We start from the raw sequence: 16,895 nt of genomic DNA on the forward strand, positions 1-16,895 counted from the left end.
GAGAGTCAGTGAAGAGAGGTAGAGGTGGGATAGTGGAATTGCAGCGTTGAAGAGGGATTGAAAAGGAGATGGCGCATATGCAGGAAGACCCAAGAAGGAGTATAGAGCAATAGTCTAGCATTGGAAGCGAGTGAAAGTACACACACTTTAGGAGTAGAGAAAGTGAGAAGGGATCAGATTTTACAAAACATAGGACGCGGATAGCGACGAGCAAGTAAGAGATAAAATGTGATCTGAAAAGGTAAGTAATGGGTCAAAGAAGACACCTAGAGCCTGAATGGATGAAGAAAAAGCAAGAAAGTCAGGAGGTGAGGAGTGAGGACAGTCGCAAGGGGAAGAAGCAGGTAATAAGAGTATCCCAGGCTTGCTAGAGGCGAGATGGTGGGAATGGAAACGCATTCCTTAGCCTCACAAAGACCATTAGAGAGGGACTGATGAAGATGGGTGGAGAATGAAACTGAACGAGAAAATAGAGAAAAGGTATGGTGTGAAGAAAATAGCAAGGGGGACCACGAACAATGCCCTTGGTTCACCAAAGTTCAAGGGCAGATCGAAAGAGGAGCCGCCAGCCCAAGAAAGCATAGAAGTGGCCAAAGATCAGAGGAACGGGCCGAGCCAGATATACCAAGAGAAGACAGAGTAGAGCGCGATGCACTGGGTGAAAATTCACAGACCAATCCAGAAGAATAAGAAGGGAATAGTAGTTGTAATTGCTTATTTATAATGCGGCTAATACTCAGAGGTTTCTAAGCGCAGACCCCGTGGGATCGAACCCGTGTTGCTGCGCGTCGTCTTACTTCCAAGGTGAAGAGGGTTTAGAATAGCAAGAAAAGGTAGGGCCGTTTGTGAGGTGTGGGAGGGCAGTTTCAATTCAGTAGGCTGTACACAAACCGAGAGTTTGGGGGCTGCAGTGTCACACGCATGACATTTAGAAGTAGATCGTTGAGGCAGTAGTTAGAAGCCAGAAAAGAAGCAAACGAGCGGAGTGAAGGAAGAGAGCTCGAATCAGGGTACACAGGAGGACTAACAGATGAAGAAAGAGAATCCAATGGGGCAGCTGAAGAGGGAGCACAATGAAGCGACAGGCGGAGAATCTTTGGAAAGAGGAGTGGAACTGGGAAAAAAAGGAGGGTAACTGGGGGACAAGAGGGAGGAGGAGAGGCGCGAGGAGGAGAGGCTGGTAAGGATGAACAGGGAAGGTCATCAATGGTAAAGTAAGAGGCAAAATCAGAAGGGGAAGAATGCAAAATTGGGTCAGGCGGATGGGGGAAATCAAGGGTTACATGATAAGTTATAAATAACACGCTTAATACCCAGAGGTTTCTATGTGCGGACCCGGGATTGAACCTGTGGTGCTCTGTGTCGTCTTGCTTCCAAGGCGAGCACGTTGCCCCCGAGCTATCCTCCAGAGAGAACCAATTCATTCTGTTGAACGCCTAGAAAGCTACTGAAAGGTAATATAGCAAAGTTGCACAGCCTGGATCTTCAACCTTTGGTTGTGCAGATATTTTGGGCTACAACTCCCATAAGCCCCACCCGGCATATTCAATGGTGATACATCAGGAGTTGTAGTGCAAAACATCTGGAAGGCCCCGGGTTACTGACCCCAGCCGCAGGAAAATAAAATGATTGTTCAGAAGCTCCAAACCAGCAGATGACGATGAGATTGCGTCAGCATTTTGAAGAATGTTGAAACCAGTAGCGGAGGACAGCCCTGCACCAGGACACATGGACCAGAGGCCATCATACATGGCGACCCCAACAGTGAATCAAGGGCTGGATCTTTGGGAGCTTGGTGAGCAGCACGGGGTGGTGCTCAGCAGCAAATTGAGAGCGGGGGTGAAAGATGCTAGACCCGCTGAGCACACCATAGCCCCCAGTCAAGAATACGGGGGCCATACTTCGAGCCTGGAGTGGAGACTCTGGATGGCTTTTAAGGGGTGTTTTCCAACACTTGCCAGTGATGGGTATAGAGGGTGTTCACCAAGTCAGTGCAAACACTGGGATCAAAGCCATCAGGGAACCCTACAGCGGAAAATGCAGACTATGGTCACTACAGCAACAATGGGGCAGCAGGAGCCAGAGGGGAGAAATGTGGAACAGCCATTCAAATGAAAAGGGAACAAGGGGACCCTGCAGGATGGTACTGATTACAGGAGAGAGGAAAGTACCATCTCTTGCAATGACGGCACATGTTTTTAAACCCATAGGCACAGACGGGGCGCTGCCAAGGCGGACCTCGTTAGAGCTCTAGACAAATGGAAGGGGTGGTCTGGGAGGGACAGGCCAAGCCCAGACAGGACCAGGATTGGCAGGCAAGTGAGAACTTTGGGGAATGAGAGTAGGAGAAGGTGCAGAGAGCAGAACAGTAAGAAGCAAGATGTAAGAAGCCCGGTCAATACTGTCCTTCCAGTGAAAAGGCTACTAGCCACCTGGCAACGTGACCCCGCCGCAAGACAACTGGTAGCCTTCCTGAAATTCCCCAAGAAAGGATTTTGAGGGACACAACCTGGGAAGAAGCTGTGCAAAGTCATTCCATGTTCCAGATTATCCACATCCTAATATATATATATATATATATATATATATATATATATATATATATATATATAGATAGGAGTAAAATCATGCAACCGGCCACAAGTAAGGTCAACATTATACCCACTTTTCCACTGCTAGAGCAAGCACGTGCTGGGCATGGGAGTACATTTTGTGGTTGGCCTGAGGGCAGAAGCCATGCTAGGAACAGCTTTGAAGAGCTTACTCCTAGACGGCGATTTCCGTTTCATTTTGTGGTTTGCCCATCCATCATTGCCCAGGCGAGGCTCGTATGTCTCGCTCGTGGGCGTCCTTCTTCCGGACCCATTAGTGCCCATTGATCTGCTAATCCGTGTTTGCCCAAAGTCATCATTCAATCCGTAAACCGGCCTCTGCCAAGTGTATATATTTGCCTTGGATTTTTGATCGGCTTATTTTCCACTGTCAATTTGACATCACAGGACAGCCGGTGCTGGAGTCCTTATTCCCTTTAGGTTCCAGATGCAGAGCTGCACTGGGCCCTGCAGGCTCGAGGTGGAGGTCTGCACTGGCCCCTTTAGGCTCTTTAGCGCAGCTGCATTGTGCTCTTTATATTCCGTTGATGAGATGCACCTCTCACCTCACCCCAATTGCTTCTGAAAATATGAGCTATAAATAAACCGTTTTGATTTGGGTAGGTGTCGGGCTGGCACAATTCGATTGGGCCCTTGCTTATATTTTGGGGGGTGGGGAGGGGGGGGGGGGTTCGTCCGCCGTTGTGACTCGTTGTCTCTAGTCCGATTGTCCCCAAATGTCAAAAGTTAGTAGAACCCGTAAACCATGCTGTGCCAGGTTTGTGGGATGGGCGTATAGTTTGGCAGCTGATGATAGATGGAATTGCCATTAGGGTAAACGGCTTTATCGAGGTGGAGACAGCACACACGACGTACCAACGCAACGGGTTTTGGGACACAATATCTGGCAGAGGCAGGGCTACCAGGGGCCGGCCGACGGCATTCACAACCCCGGGAGCGTGTCCTGGGCCCGGTCCATCTGGAAGGCCCGGTTTCCTAATACAGATCAGACACTAGTTGAGTGGCTGGAGCAAGAATGCCGCAGGTCAGAGCCGTAAATCCCCAAAGGCCCTGCCGAGGCACGTCATGAAGTGGAAAAGAGAGCGCGGTGACGCACACGCCGGCCACGCCAGAAATGACCCCTACGGCGGCCTGTAGCTGGCCCTGAATCTCACTCCCAGAGGCCTCCTTCCCGGGGAGGTGCGCTGCCGTGTGGGAATGCACGCGCCTATGCCGGAGCGCGGCTAGTCTGCTGCGTGCGCCAGGGAACTCACCTACGCACCGTGATAGCGCCGACAAAGTGCGCAATAAAGTAACATGAAAATGAAAAGCGCCCTACACGCCCTACACGTGCTCCTGCTAATGCATGCCCGTCCTCTTGCGCCTCGTTACACCTCTCCCACATGGTCAGCAGCCTAGGTAGAGCCCTAAACCCCGCCGCATGCCACGGAAGGCTGCTGCAGCTTCGCATCACCCCCCACCCCTCGTGCGCTGGGGGTGTTGCTAGGTCTGGAAAATACCCGGGGCTACGCTGATGTCGGAACTGTCGTGACTGGGGGCTAGCTATAGCCTTTTGGTTGTAGCTCCTGAGATTCTATCCGGGGCTACAACTAAAAGATCAGGGGCTATAGCCCCCTTACACCCCCCCTCCCCCTAGCAACGCCTCTGACTGTACAGTGCACGGAGAGTCATGCGCGGCACCAGAAAGCCACACACATCGGCCTATTCTGCTGCTCGAAACGCTCAGATTAGTCCACGGCACCCGAGACCCTCGGGCGCGGGGCAAGACCATCTTCATTTATATACAAGGCTGCATGTGTGGCTCTGTGAACCCCAGCCACCGTCAGCTAAGGAGGGGCTGCGCAAGGGAATTTCAAGCGCCTCCTGCCGCCCCCAAGCCCCCTTTCACATTATATACACAGTACTCACTGTCCTACATCTCACTTTCCCACGGGCCCCCTCCACCAGGGGTGCAACATAACCTAAAGGCAATGCCTTCCACCGATAGGTCCCTTCAAACGCAGACTGCCGTTTTGCAAGGCAAGAGTACCCACCTGAGGCAGGAGCGCCCTGCGCGAAGCTCTCCGTGGCCCAATGGAAGGGTCCGCATCCGGGGATGCCTGTGGGGGTTGGGGGGGGGATGGTCTGGAATCCCCGATTAAAAAAAGCCCTGTAAAAGGGGCCTGCTAGTGCAGTCCAGTTTCCAACGACGGCCTTGGTCTTCCCCAGGACGCAGGCAAATCCAGCATGGTAATGCAGAGCGCGGGTGAGGTGCCCACACCTGTCCCGAAAGCCTGGTCTGCGCGGGAAGACGAGGTCACGCATGCAAATGCACGATTGAGACACGACAAAGAAAGGTGACGTGTGTGCTGCCTTCCAGTCTAACGCTGGACTGGGTGGGGGCGATCAGCGCCCCAGCAGGGACGAGCGGCCGGTGGAGCCACCTCCTTCTCCACTCCGAAGGGGGCGACTCAGAGCAAGCGGTGTATTCCTGGGCAGGGCAGGGCAGCGCCGACATCCCAACACGCAGCGGCCGTCACAAGCCAGCCAGGGGAGCCTCGGCCTAGGGGAGCAGCACTGTTTGCGCTCCGTAAACACCGCACTAATCCCATCCCGGGACAAGACACTGCCTGGGGGGCGGGGGGGGGGGGAGGAGGGCGACAATGCGGGGGCAAGATTAACCCGACTGGCCCCGTGCCGGGGAGCCAGGCGGAGGGGATTACCACATGCATACAATGTAGTGAGGGAGGGGGTCTCGACATGCTGGGCATGGTAAGCTAAAAAAGCACAATGCATAACAGTGCGGTCAAAAAAGCAATTTACGCTCAGTGGGACAATAATATTTATTTTACAGGGAGGTGCCTTTGGCTGCACCCCGGCATTCAGTAGAAATTCCTGGCACAGTGCGCTAAAGCCGCCTTTTGTTGCACTGTCCAGCGCACGCACCCTCTTATTAACTTCCACTTAAGTTATAACGGGGAATGACGGGACGAAAATGGCGTCCCAAACAGTGGTCCCAGTCCCCCCCCCCCATCTGCTTCCGGTCTGGCCGTCGGTCCCAGCATGTGCGTCCCTCACACTTAATTTCAACAGTGGCGGCAGGTGAATTTTTTAAGTGCCGGCGTAAATATTTCTCCCACATATGCCATAGTGACCCCATGTAACAAGTGAGCTCAAACCAATCAAGGTGGGATTGGGGAGGGTGCGGGGGTTGGTGGCAATTCACCCAGAGGCATTTTTATGCGATAATGGGTTAAAATGGTGCATTTTAGAGTAACTCATCAAAAATTCAATAGATGCAAGTCACCAACAGTGCACAGGAGCATTTCCATGATGCCTTTGCCCAAAATGTGTGCAAGTATAAAACATTTTCACCAGTGCTTTAAGTGGGCCGGGGCCAGGCCCCTGCAGTCTCCAAAAGGTGGGGCTGAGCCGCCCCCCCCACCCATCCCACTCAACATTGGCTGCAGCCGCGATGGGAGATGCGCCCACCATTTGATCGTCAGGCGAGCTGACAGAAGTGCCAGCCAGGCACAGCGTTGCTGCGACTGGCTGGCACTTCCGTCAGTCACTGTAAATTCCTATGGTGACCCCTCAGGTCACCAAAGGAAGTTACAGTCCCTTTGTTTCTCCAGGTCGCCGCGGCACGTTTCACCATCGGCAAAACTGGAATTCCTATGTTTCTGTATTTATAAAAGATGGGTTGAAAAGTAAACAATTCAATCCATCTTTTATAAAGCTTTGCCGACGGACAAAGACGACCCAGACTTTGTCTGTCGTCAAAGCTTTATAAAAGATGGCTTGAATTGTGTACTTTTCAAGCCATCTTTTATAAACCGAGAAATGTTCAACAAAAGATGGTTTGGAAAGTACACAAACCATAAGGCACGCACACAAATATATAAAGGTTATATATCTGTATGCATACCTTACTGTGGTCTGTGTACTTTTCAAGCCATCTTGAAGTACACAAAAGGCACTCAAACAAATATATAAATGTATGCATTTTTATATTTATGTGCGTACCTTACTATGGCTTGTGTACTTGTCAAGCCATCTTTTATAAACAGAAATATGTAATATATTTCTATGTTTATAAAAGATGGCTTGCATACTACACAAACCATAGTAAAGTAAGCATACAAATATATAAATGCTTACATGCATTTATATATTTATTTGCGTGCCTTACTATGGTCTGTGTACTTTGTTAGGCTACGCCCATCCCACAAGCCCCACCCCCAAACGAGCCCCCCCCTCGAGTTCTTACCCCACTTAAAGCCCCGATTTTCACACTGGCTGTCCCATACCTTTCCGTGCCAACGGCACCATTATACCCCAGTATCCCCATATAAGAACATACTCAAGCTTGCTTTGCGCATAAGGCCAGTAATGATGATGTAAGAAAACATGTCCATGTTAGTTGTGCCAATATACTGCAGTATCCTCAAATAAGAACATACTGCAGTTGGCTTTACCATTTAAAATGCATCCCACAGTATGAAAACGTATCCATACTGGCTGTGCCAAAATGCCAGTCTAGACATAACATTTATCATGCTTGCTTTATTGAAAGATGCCCAATACAAAAGGTCATACCACAATAAGAAATGGCTAGATTGGGTGCATTGAAATGCCAATCTAGCTACATAATAACAACATTTAAATGTCATGCCACAGTAAGAATAATACCACTGTTCATGCTTGCTTATCAAAAGGTGCCTAATAAAAATGTCATTCCACAGTAAGAAATGGCTAGACTGGTTGCATAAAAAGGCCAGTCTATCTTTGTAATAAAGAAATTCACTTTCACACAATAACTGTGCCACAGGTATGATCAAAGACTTGTCTGCTTATTCTAAACATATCTTTCAACTCCCGTGGGAGAGCCCTTTTGAGAACACGTGTAGCGGCAAGTCTTGTGCCTTTTTGCAAATCTGGGCAATTTTTGTTTCAAAATCACACATAACATAGCTTTCTTTTTTATTCAAGTCATTGGTGGCAAAAATTTCCTGGGTTCAATCTCACCTCAAAAGTTTTGCATCTCGACTTTTGAGGTGGGATTGAACCTGGGAAATTGTTGCCACCAAAGACGAATAAACATAGAAAAAGAAAACTGTTGTGTGATTTTGAAACGAAAATTGCCCAGATTTGAAAAAGGCACAAGACTTGCAGAAACACGTGTTATCAAAAGGGCTCTCCCACGGGAGTTGAAAGATATGATTAAAATAATCAGACAAGTCTTTGATCATACCTGTGGCACAGTTATTGTGTGAAAGGTAATTCCTTTATGCATACACTGGAGGTGGGGAATTGGTCCTCTGATCTCTTTCACACGCAGATGACACACAACACCAGAGGGTGAATGTGGTCACTTGGTGTGCCAGTGCCTCGCACTCAGACGTAATCACATTAATTATATATGGGATTATGTGCGAGTGTCAGGCACCATGGTTCCAGCGAGCAGATGTGTCCGGTGCTGGGGTCCCAGGGTACAGCCATGTTATTTTTTTACTGGGCATAAATAGCCATTGAAAAATTCCATGCCCGCCCCCTAGGGCTCCAAGCGCCTCACAGGCACACAATCAATTGTGTGCATGCAAGGTGCTGGGTGGCCCAGGCATGGCATTTTTTACTGGGCATCTATCACAGATGCCCATAATATATGGTATACCTCCCCCCTGTCCCCTCCAGCACCTCACATGCACAGATAATAATATGTGCATGAAAGGCACTGGAGGGCTTAGAGTTCAGGCAGAACATTGCATGTGATGCGCTAGGAATCCCAGCGGACTGGGCTGGCATCATTTACTGGGCATAGCAAGTAAAAATGCCTTACCTACCCCCTGGGCTCCAGTGCCTCACACGATGAATGTGACTGTGTGCATGCAGGGCGCTGGGGACACAGGGGTCATGCATGGTCTTTTTTTAACTGTATGTCTCCGATAGCTGGCCAGTAAAAAATAATTTTACAAAAAAATACACATTTTAAAATAAGTGGGCCCCACAACACCTCAGGGGGAAAAGCTGATTTTTGCAGTTGGGTGGTGGCAGGGCAAGGGGGTTGTGCACAACCCCCCCACCTTCATCAAAATCAGCCACACACACACACAAACACACACACACGTCCCCCCCCACCCCCCCCGGTCCTGAAGTTTCCTTCCATCGCTCGAGCTCCTGCATAGTATGAACAAGAATAAGGAAGCAGAGTTTTCTGGTTCCTGCACATGCGTGCTGGGGCCAAAGTGTGAGTGATGAAATTCCCCACTCCAGCCTGCTCTGTCTGTATGTATGTATGTGCGAGGAGGCGCAGGAGTGCCCCCTCACACATACAGGCATGCAGTTCCCCAGTCACCATTTCTAATGAGCCAGGTAAGGCTGGGGAAGCAAAATGCCCCCAGCTTGGCATGGCTCATTGAGCATGCGTGGCTGGGGAACTGCACTGTCAAAGGGAACCAGGTTTCCCTTTGACAGTTGAGCCAAAGCTTGCCCAGGAGCGCTCTCCAAGTTGGAAAAAGCAGCTGAGGGAGTGCTCAGCGTTTTACTGGGCTGCTGCTTCCATAATGGGCAAAGGGGCCAGTGGGTCAATGTCCCCTTGCCCATTATGGAGGAGTCGGCACTGCATTTGAAGATTGGGAGGAGGGGTGGTGGATGCCGCAGCAGCGGTTGTTCTGTAAGCGGCAGAAGTGCTGCCATAAAATCCATTTAGCTGCGTAGGAAAAGGGTACTCACAGCCCGGTCCGTGTGAAACCAAGTCTGCTGTGGCAAGATAACAGATCAAGAAGAAACCCAAACCGTGGCAACACATTCAACCAGAGAAATTGGAGTAATGAGGCTCAGCCTCAGTATCCAACACCACCACTGAAAGATCAAAGCTGTCAGCAAGATAGAGCGCGAAGAAAGATTGTGAATACTGTGACAAATCAACTTCCCAGGCACCAGAGGTCCAGGGATGAATATCGGTTTCACAACCATCAATCAACCCCACACCTCTAGTACAACAGAAGGGATCCGAACAGATGGAATACAAGTAAATTAGAAGACCTCCTGATCCAATTTTTGGTAACATGGACGGAATGGCAGGCTTATCTCCTCAAGGTCGTGGATCTTTGGTTAGTTGCAACACAGCGAGAATACAATTACTACTAAATGGTAAAAGGAATGGTCCATTCAAGTTTGTATAAAAATATCTACTTTATTATTACGACAACAGACAGTTCTAGCACACTACAATTGCAACCCACACTGTAAAGGAACACAGAGGACAGTTTCTCAAAGGAAAGGGATGCACTTTGGATACTGACAGGAGGGTAGTTGGTAAATCAAATCAGTCTTACTGTTCAAGGTTATTTTGGTCCCAGCACCAAAAGGGGCAAAGGTTCTTAACTGTCTCTAGCGGCCTTCAGAGAAGGACAAGGGGGGCAGAAACACAATGTACCTGGTGTTGAAGAAGTTCTTGGCGCTCGATAGCGTCGAGGTGGTTCCAGGGCGCTTTGCAGCCCGTGAGGTGGAGTTTAGTGGTGGGAAGACAGCAGCGGGTACCAGGCAGCAGGCAGTTTGGCAAGAAAGGCTGGATGGTCATCTGCAGGCTGTCCAACGTTGCGGTTCGGGGCCAAGAATCATTGTCACGGTGCTGGTTGTGGATCTGTAATGCTGGTCGAGGTGTGTCAGACAACACTGGCGTGGCAACAGTCAGTGGTGCAGCCGGATGCGGTCTGAGGACTCGACTCTCTCAAAATTGTCCTTAAAAAGAAGGACGCTGAATGAGGTTTGTGTGGCACTCCTCCTAACTTCTTTGCAGGGCTCGTGTCCTTTCAAGGAGGACGGCCCAAAGCTCAGGAGGGTGTTAACAGGCAACGCCCTGGTGCTCTGTCCAGAGAATCTCTGGCACTTCCCACCTAGGAAGCTTGCTGTCAGAACCTAGCAGTACTGGAGCTGCTGGATGGGTTCTCCGAGTCCCCCTGTTCCATGAGAGATGTTTAGAAGAGGGATCTTGCATCCCTCTAGGAACTCCTTGCCTTCCTTCACTGATGGAAAATGTAAGGTAGACTGTACCTTCAGCTCGGGTCCAAATGAGTCCTTCAGATTATCTGATCAGTGAAGGGCTCAGCCGTTTTAAGGCCAAAAGGGGCCGAGGGATTGGTGTAGGCCAAGCCCAACTTAAGCGAGTCAATCCTGAGTCTCCACCAACAATCTTCATTGGTGCTTCAGGTCAGAACCAGGGCGCTTGGCAACAGACAGGGGAAGGATGACAACATATACTTCTAATTCCCACCCATCTTCCTGTCTGCTGTACAGCAAAGTGTCTCCCTAGGGGGTTGCAGACAGACTTCGACTCCTACAATTCACATACTTCCCTGCTCAGAAAGAACGGTTCCAGACAGGACATTCACTGCCCTTTCCTACCAAGGAAGGTGGTTAGTACCAAGTTGACACATTGCATTAAAAAGCGGTGTTGGCATTTGGTCTCCATTTACACTTTATGCACCAAGGCCTTCCTGGAGGCCTGCTAATAACATTCTTCAGGATTCACCACCACCAGCAAGGATTGACAATGGAGATGACAAAACCACGGGTACTTGAAATTCTTATCAGGCTGCCCACGGCCAAAGGCTTTTGATGTACCCACGGCTGTCAGGTGTCAGCTACACATGGGAAGGGGGGGGCGTTGCTGGTAAAATGTGTCCTCCCAGAGTATAAGACTATTTTTCTGCTGTGAGCATGGAAAATATGTGCAGGAATGGCCCCACATATTTTCAGAGGTTGTTCTCCCATCATTCATTCTTTTAAAATGAACAAAAAAAGCCCAGACGAGCACACTCTGGTTGAACCAATTCCTTCAATTGGCCATTTCATGCCATAGTATGTAGCAAAGGTACTATTTCCAATAAAATGCACTCCCTATTTCGTATACCTAGGGTGGAGGGGGGGGGGGTTATTATCTTGGAGATCATTTGCTAATCCTGGAGACTTTTGGGTTAGGGAGAAGATTGAAGTCTGCCTCCGGTGCACCGTCCCTGCAGATTGCAAAGTGCATGGTCTCCTTCCAGCTCTAGGTTCAACGACACACAATTGTATGCACGTTAGAAAGTCCCAACCATATGTGCATGCAAGGGTACACAACAGTGTGGACATAAGTATACGATAATTTGCATGCGTGACAGTGCAAAATGGTTTGCAAGCAAGGTCACACACTTCACAGTATGTGGTGACAAGAACCCAAGTATTTCTACACATAAATTAGTACAGGATTGTCTAAATGAGATGCAGAGTGCACGATTACATGCACACCAATAGGGCATCATGGGCAAAGGTGACAAAGTGGTTTGCATTGTGGAATCTATAGGACCCTTACATGCTATGATGTCATCAATGCTCTGGCCCAAGTGTCCATCTTCTTAGCGGTACCACCAGAGGGTGCTCTGCAAGTAATTAGACAACTAACATGGCTGCTAGCACAGAGTGACAGAGTTTGCATCTTACCCGGGCTCCTGATGAAGACTGACAAAGGCAAACCGAGTCGAAACAACGGTCTCCCCTAGTGTGCAATACAGATTATGCTTATTTTCTATACCACACGCCCTTACACTTCATTTCCTTGACTGCAACGTATAGTATTTGGGTTTTAAATATAGTGTTTTCTATAAACAGTTTCCCCTCAGAACTGCATCTACCAGTCCCTTACACATGTGATAGTTCTTGCATAAGGCTGCAAACCTGTATACATATTTTTTTTAAATAAAGAAGTCTTTCAGCATAATGTACATCAATGCTTTGATAACAGTCAGACCCACCATTTATTGTGCCACAAAGACGACTAATAGTAAGCACTGGAAAATATATATATATATAAAAAATAAAAAAATAAACAATTACAAAAAACAATTAGGATCCCAGAAAAATCGCCCTGGAAATAATGGTGAAGAGAGCATGTTAAGAATGCATGCTCATCCGAGCCCCCCCCCCACCACCCCACGCTTGTTCAGGAAAATTCCTCCTCCTACAACTTCTTGACATTTGGAAGGGGCTTTCAGTGGGGAGCGAGGACTTCGCAAAGCCCACAAACTTGACAGCTTTGTTGTAGATACTATAGCTTACCTTCAAATTGAATTTTGATGATTTCTTACTGTAAATCATACACAATTTAATATTTGAACGTCAATAGTTTCTCCCTTTGTGGGTTTCCGCTTTTGCAAGATATAGTAGCTTCTATTAAAACAGTCGATTTATAACTTTAATATTAATTCTCATTGTTTATTAAAATATTTAGGTTATTGCAACGTGTATTCCAATTAAGGGTCCTGGTATTTATTTTTTAGTCACTTCCACCAGTATTTTTTCTCATTTTTTCTGTGTGCCCAACAAGGGTTTATTCTTTCCATTTAAAACAAGTGTTGGCGATGCCAGCAGTTTGGGCTTTTGTGTAGGCATAAATAAGGCACTTGCAAGGCACAGCAGTAGTGGTGGTATTAACATTCCATTGATGGTAGCACGTGAAAATGGTACCAGTACCTGGGCTGGGCATCTAATAGCAGTGCCTGGCAAATGCCCATTACTTATACACAATCCAAAACGGTGGGCTTTGCCAAAGCTGGTTTTTAATAGAACTTCAGTGAAGGGCACACATAGTGCTTATTAATTGAGTGGGTGAAGGCAGGGCTGGTTAAGATATTTTTATTACACCAGTAGCAGGGTTACAACTCCAGTGAAGTCATGAACTCACAGAAGACTACTTTGAAAAACCACTGACAGGCATTTCGAGTGCAAAGTTTGATGGGAAGATGTGATAAAAGCAAGCTCAAAGATCAAATGGGGAGGTGCTTTGAGCAGGGAGGGGTGGTACTGGGTGGAAATTGCCATAGAGATTAGCACGGCCATGGGCGGGAAAATGGGTCATGGACCAGTGGGTGGTAAAATAACCAAACAACACCTTCAGGCTGTGTCCCTGCTCATATGGCATTTCTCCCTGTGTGTACTCTAATGCAATAGTTTCTGCTTATAGGTGTCGCAAGCGATACCCAATAGCCCCAACAGAAGATGGAGTACACAAATAAAAAAATAAAAAATAGATTTCATTGACAATCCATGCAAGGTCAAGAATCTAAATGCCAGTTAGAGGAGCAGTAATTGATATGGCCAGTATCAGCAGTACACATGGACCATGTTGCGGCTTGCCTCCAATTCAGTGGGCCATTTGCCTTTTCATCAATGGCTGCCTGCACTAAAATGCAGGATTTCGCTCCCAATTCAGGCCTTTCAGTCCTGCAACCACTGTGGTCCCACTGCCTGCGCTTAGAGCGCTCAGAAGAAGTGCAGGGCCCCTTATCCAGTGTGAGGAGTGGTGGGGGTAGGGGAGTGGGAGGGTGGGCTTGCCTACAGCTCGGTTTTGCTTAATATGCCCCAAGCAGACAAAGGTCTGGAGCAGCCTGGGCGGGGGCACAAGCAGCCTGGGCGCAGCACAAGGATAAGGCGCTCTGAAACGACTGCAGTGGTGATTTGGTGCAGTATAAAAGCAGAGTGATAACACATTCGTTAAAAGAAAAAAATAAGGCATTGTGCGCTGTAGTTTAAGGTTTTCAAACGCAGAAGCATAGTTGAAAAATAGTGCATGGCTTTTTTGCAGCACTCGCATTTTCAGTTGGTGCAGTTCATTGCATCTGCACGGGATAGGGAGTCGTCATCGCAGGAGATTTGCTCAAGGCCAAATCATCAAATAATTTTGACCGAATTTGGCCGCAAATATATGTGGTAGGAGGGCAAGGCTAATAATTAAGGTGGGGGGGGCAAGGGAGGCTGTGGGGGTCTCCCCAGCATACATTTGCTGCCAAATGTCTTAAAAGAAAGAACATAAATCCTCGATAAATTTGGAGTCTACCAAATCTCCTCGATGAAATCACATAGAACCTGTCCGGAGAACATACCCGATATCTCTGGAGCACAAACCAATCACACAATGTGAATATTAGAAGGAATGTAAGAATGAATTTGGTGCAATCTACACAAAGCACTTTGGTTGAAGGAGGCAGCTGTGCGGTGCATACCTTAGAATAGAGGACACTTCTCCTGAACCAAACTGCAATGGGTTATTTCCCTGGTTTTACCACGGAGGGTGAAGAGCAGGAGCCCCACCTTGAGCTTCATCAATCTCCAAGCCTATTCACTGGCCAACTCCAATGAGTCGAAAGCAGGATAAAAGTGTATCCGTGGTGAATGGACACTTTTGGGAGAGGTCATACAAGCCAATGCACATTTTAAGCAATACAGCCTCCAGTTAGCGAAGACTGATGCTTCCTTCGGTAATACAGGTAATACAGGCATTCCATTGGCCAAAGCTTGTCACTTGCATAGCCCTAGTGTTAGGAAACCCACTTCTTGCTCATTATGGAAACGATGGAAGAAGAAACATCTGCATTATACCAACTTCACTTCAAGATGGCATCTCCTGAATGCCGTTTCCATTTGTGACACACCTAGTCTTTTTCATGATGCTTGGAGTACTCCCATTTCGGGAACTAAATAGATACCCTCTATCTAATAACAGGAGTAAAGGTGAGCTATGGGTCGCTACTATTATTCTATGCTTCGGTCTACTTGTTCTATTCACGGCTTCCGTGCATTTGAAAACTTTCCTCCATACTCATTCTGCCTTCCTCGCGTGATTATCACGCTGCTCTGTTCGGTGGGGATTCTGCCCACTCCTTGGGTGGTGTTGCTCCGTTACCGTACTCGCTTTGCTCTGTTCCTCCTTTACTTAAACAGCGTTACACAGTCTTCCTTGGCAGCCTTTTCCCGTACGCCGCACAGCCTTAGCATCGTTTCCGTCTCTGCGCCCGCCTTCCTCAACTTTCCCTTTGTAACCCGTGGTCCTAAACCTTGTGCCGGTCTCATCCTTTGCTATCCTTACTCACTTCTGCCGTTTCCTGCAGCCTTCTTCGTATTCCTCCTGCCACCCCTCCACCCCCATTTTCGTAGCAGCTGGCGTCTGTGCATTCTTTTCCAATTGAGCCATTATCCTTTCTATCTTTATCCATATCCTTTCTCTAACACCCAACTCTCCTCATCTTTCCAACCCTCCTCCTTCTGTGCTCCCTTTGCTGTATCTTGACAGTACTTCTGGCATTTCTATTAAATTCCATATTCTCAGTGGACTTTACCCAGAGATCTTCTGCTACCATCTCCACTACTCTAAAGACTCAACTACCGCATCCAAATTCTGGAGAACAACATCTACCATCACTACTACCTGGAGAACTACAATTGCCACTATTATCGAGACTGTTCTTCCTCATCAGTTGCATCCCCCAGGGGGTTTCCCGAAGGCGTTGGCCCGCTGTGTGCACAGAACCTGTTGCAATCCAGGAATCTGAACACTTGCTGGGCTGCCACCATTTAAGTAACAGCAAGCAGGTTAGTGAAAACAATCTGTAGATCCGAATACCTAGACAAAGGAAAGAGGGGTATGGGGGGTGCGCTTGGTTATTGGCTTGTGGTTCTCTGCACACTAGAGCAAAGAAAGGCAGCTGGCAGGGTGCTGAACGCCCAAATGACGACTTGATCAAAGCTATTAAGCTTCCTTCATCAGTGACAGGGGAGACCATTTCAAACGACATATTTGAAAGGCCTCAATGCACGGCTTGCAGGGCCCTTTTCTATTTTTATTAGTCTTTTCAAATAAACAAACAGAGTGGAAATAGTTTCACCCTTTATTTAGCTGTATGCAACATCAAAAGCCATAACAAGGGAGCCAGCATTCCAATTCGGAAACATTCTTGCAATGTTTGTCCTACTCATTGGAACAGCACAACGAGACCTTCACTGCAGCATTCATTAAGCAGACATTTGGAAAAGTTAACAAATGACCGAAGTTGTAGTTGCCAGAGAAAGACACTCACCCAAATGACATCTTTACAGAGTACGATTTTCTGGATATAGCACATACAAAAGGCAGGCATCCGATGGTGTGAGCAGAGGAGATTACAGGAGGCGAGGAGGGTAGGTGGAGTGCAGGACAGAGGGGATTCTGTTTTGATGCACGTCAATAAGTGGATGGATAGAAAAATAGATGCACATCTGCAAAGGGTTTCCAATGCAGGTGTGGTGGGCGGGGAACCACCGGTGCACATGCAAGCAACAGCAGCCAAACAAAATTTGGTTGCATGCTTTTTGATACAGGATTTCTTACATGCTTGCATGTAGCGCACACAGCACAGACTGGTGTCTTGGATCGATGTTAAGACAACAGACGTTTACATTGAGGAGTGAGTGGGGACAAGGTCTGCAGTGGATTCCTAAAGATAGGTGGTC

At 48.0% G+C, this 16,895-nt stretch overlaps 2 protein-coding genes across 6 annotated transcripts in view; both read right to left on the minus strand.

The window, feature by feature from the left end:
• Window positions 1-16,895, minus strand: part of LOC138566823 (G-protein coupled receptor 4-like) — a 404,006-nt gene that overhangs the window by 141,409 nt on the left and 245,702 nt on the right. The window lies entirely within an intron of this gene.
• LOC138566824 (G-protein coupled receptor 4-like) overlaps window positions 1-16,895 on the minus strand; it is a 72,462-nt gene that overhangs the window by 25,548 nt on the left and 30,019 nt on the right. The window contains exon 1 of one of the 4 annotated variants that reach the window (XM_069644507.1): window positions 4,646-5,151. The exons of the other annotated variants lie outside the window; for them this stretch is intronic. The gene's annotated coding sequence lies outside the window, so the exon portion shown is untranslated. Of the gene's footprint in view, window positions 1-4,645; window positions 5,152-16,895 lie in introns of those variants that run through there. 4 annotated transcript variants of the gene reach the window in all.

Source organism: Ambystoma mexicanum, chromosome 2p (genome assembly GCF_040938575.1).
Source record: "Ambystoma mexicanum isolate Mex_15411 chromosome 2p, UKY_AmexF1_1, whole genome shotgun sequence".
NCBI lineage: Eukaryota > Metazoa > Chordata > Amphibia > Caudata > Ambystomatidae > Ambystoma > Ambystoma mexicanum.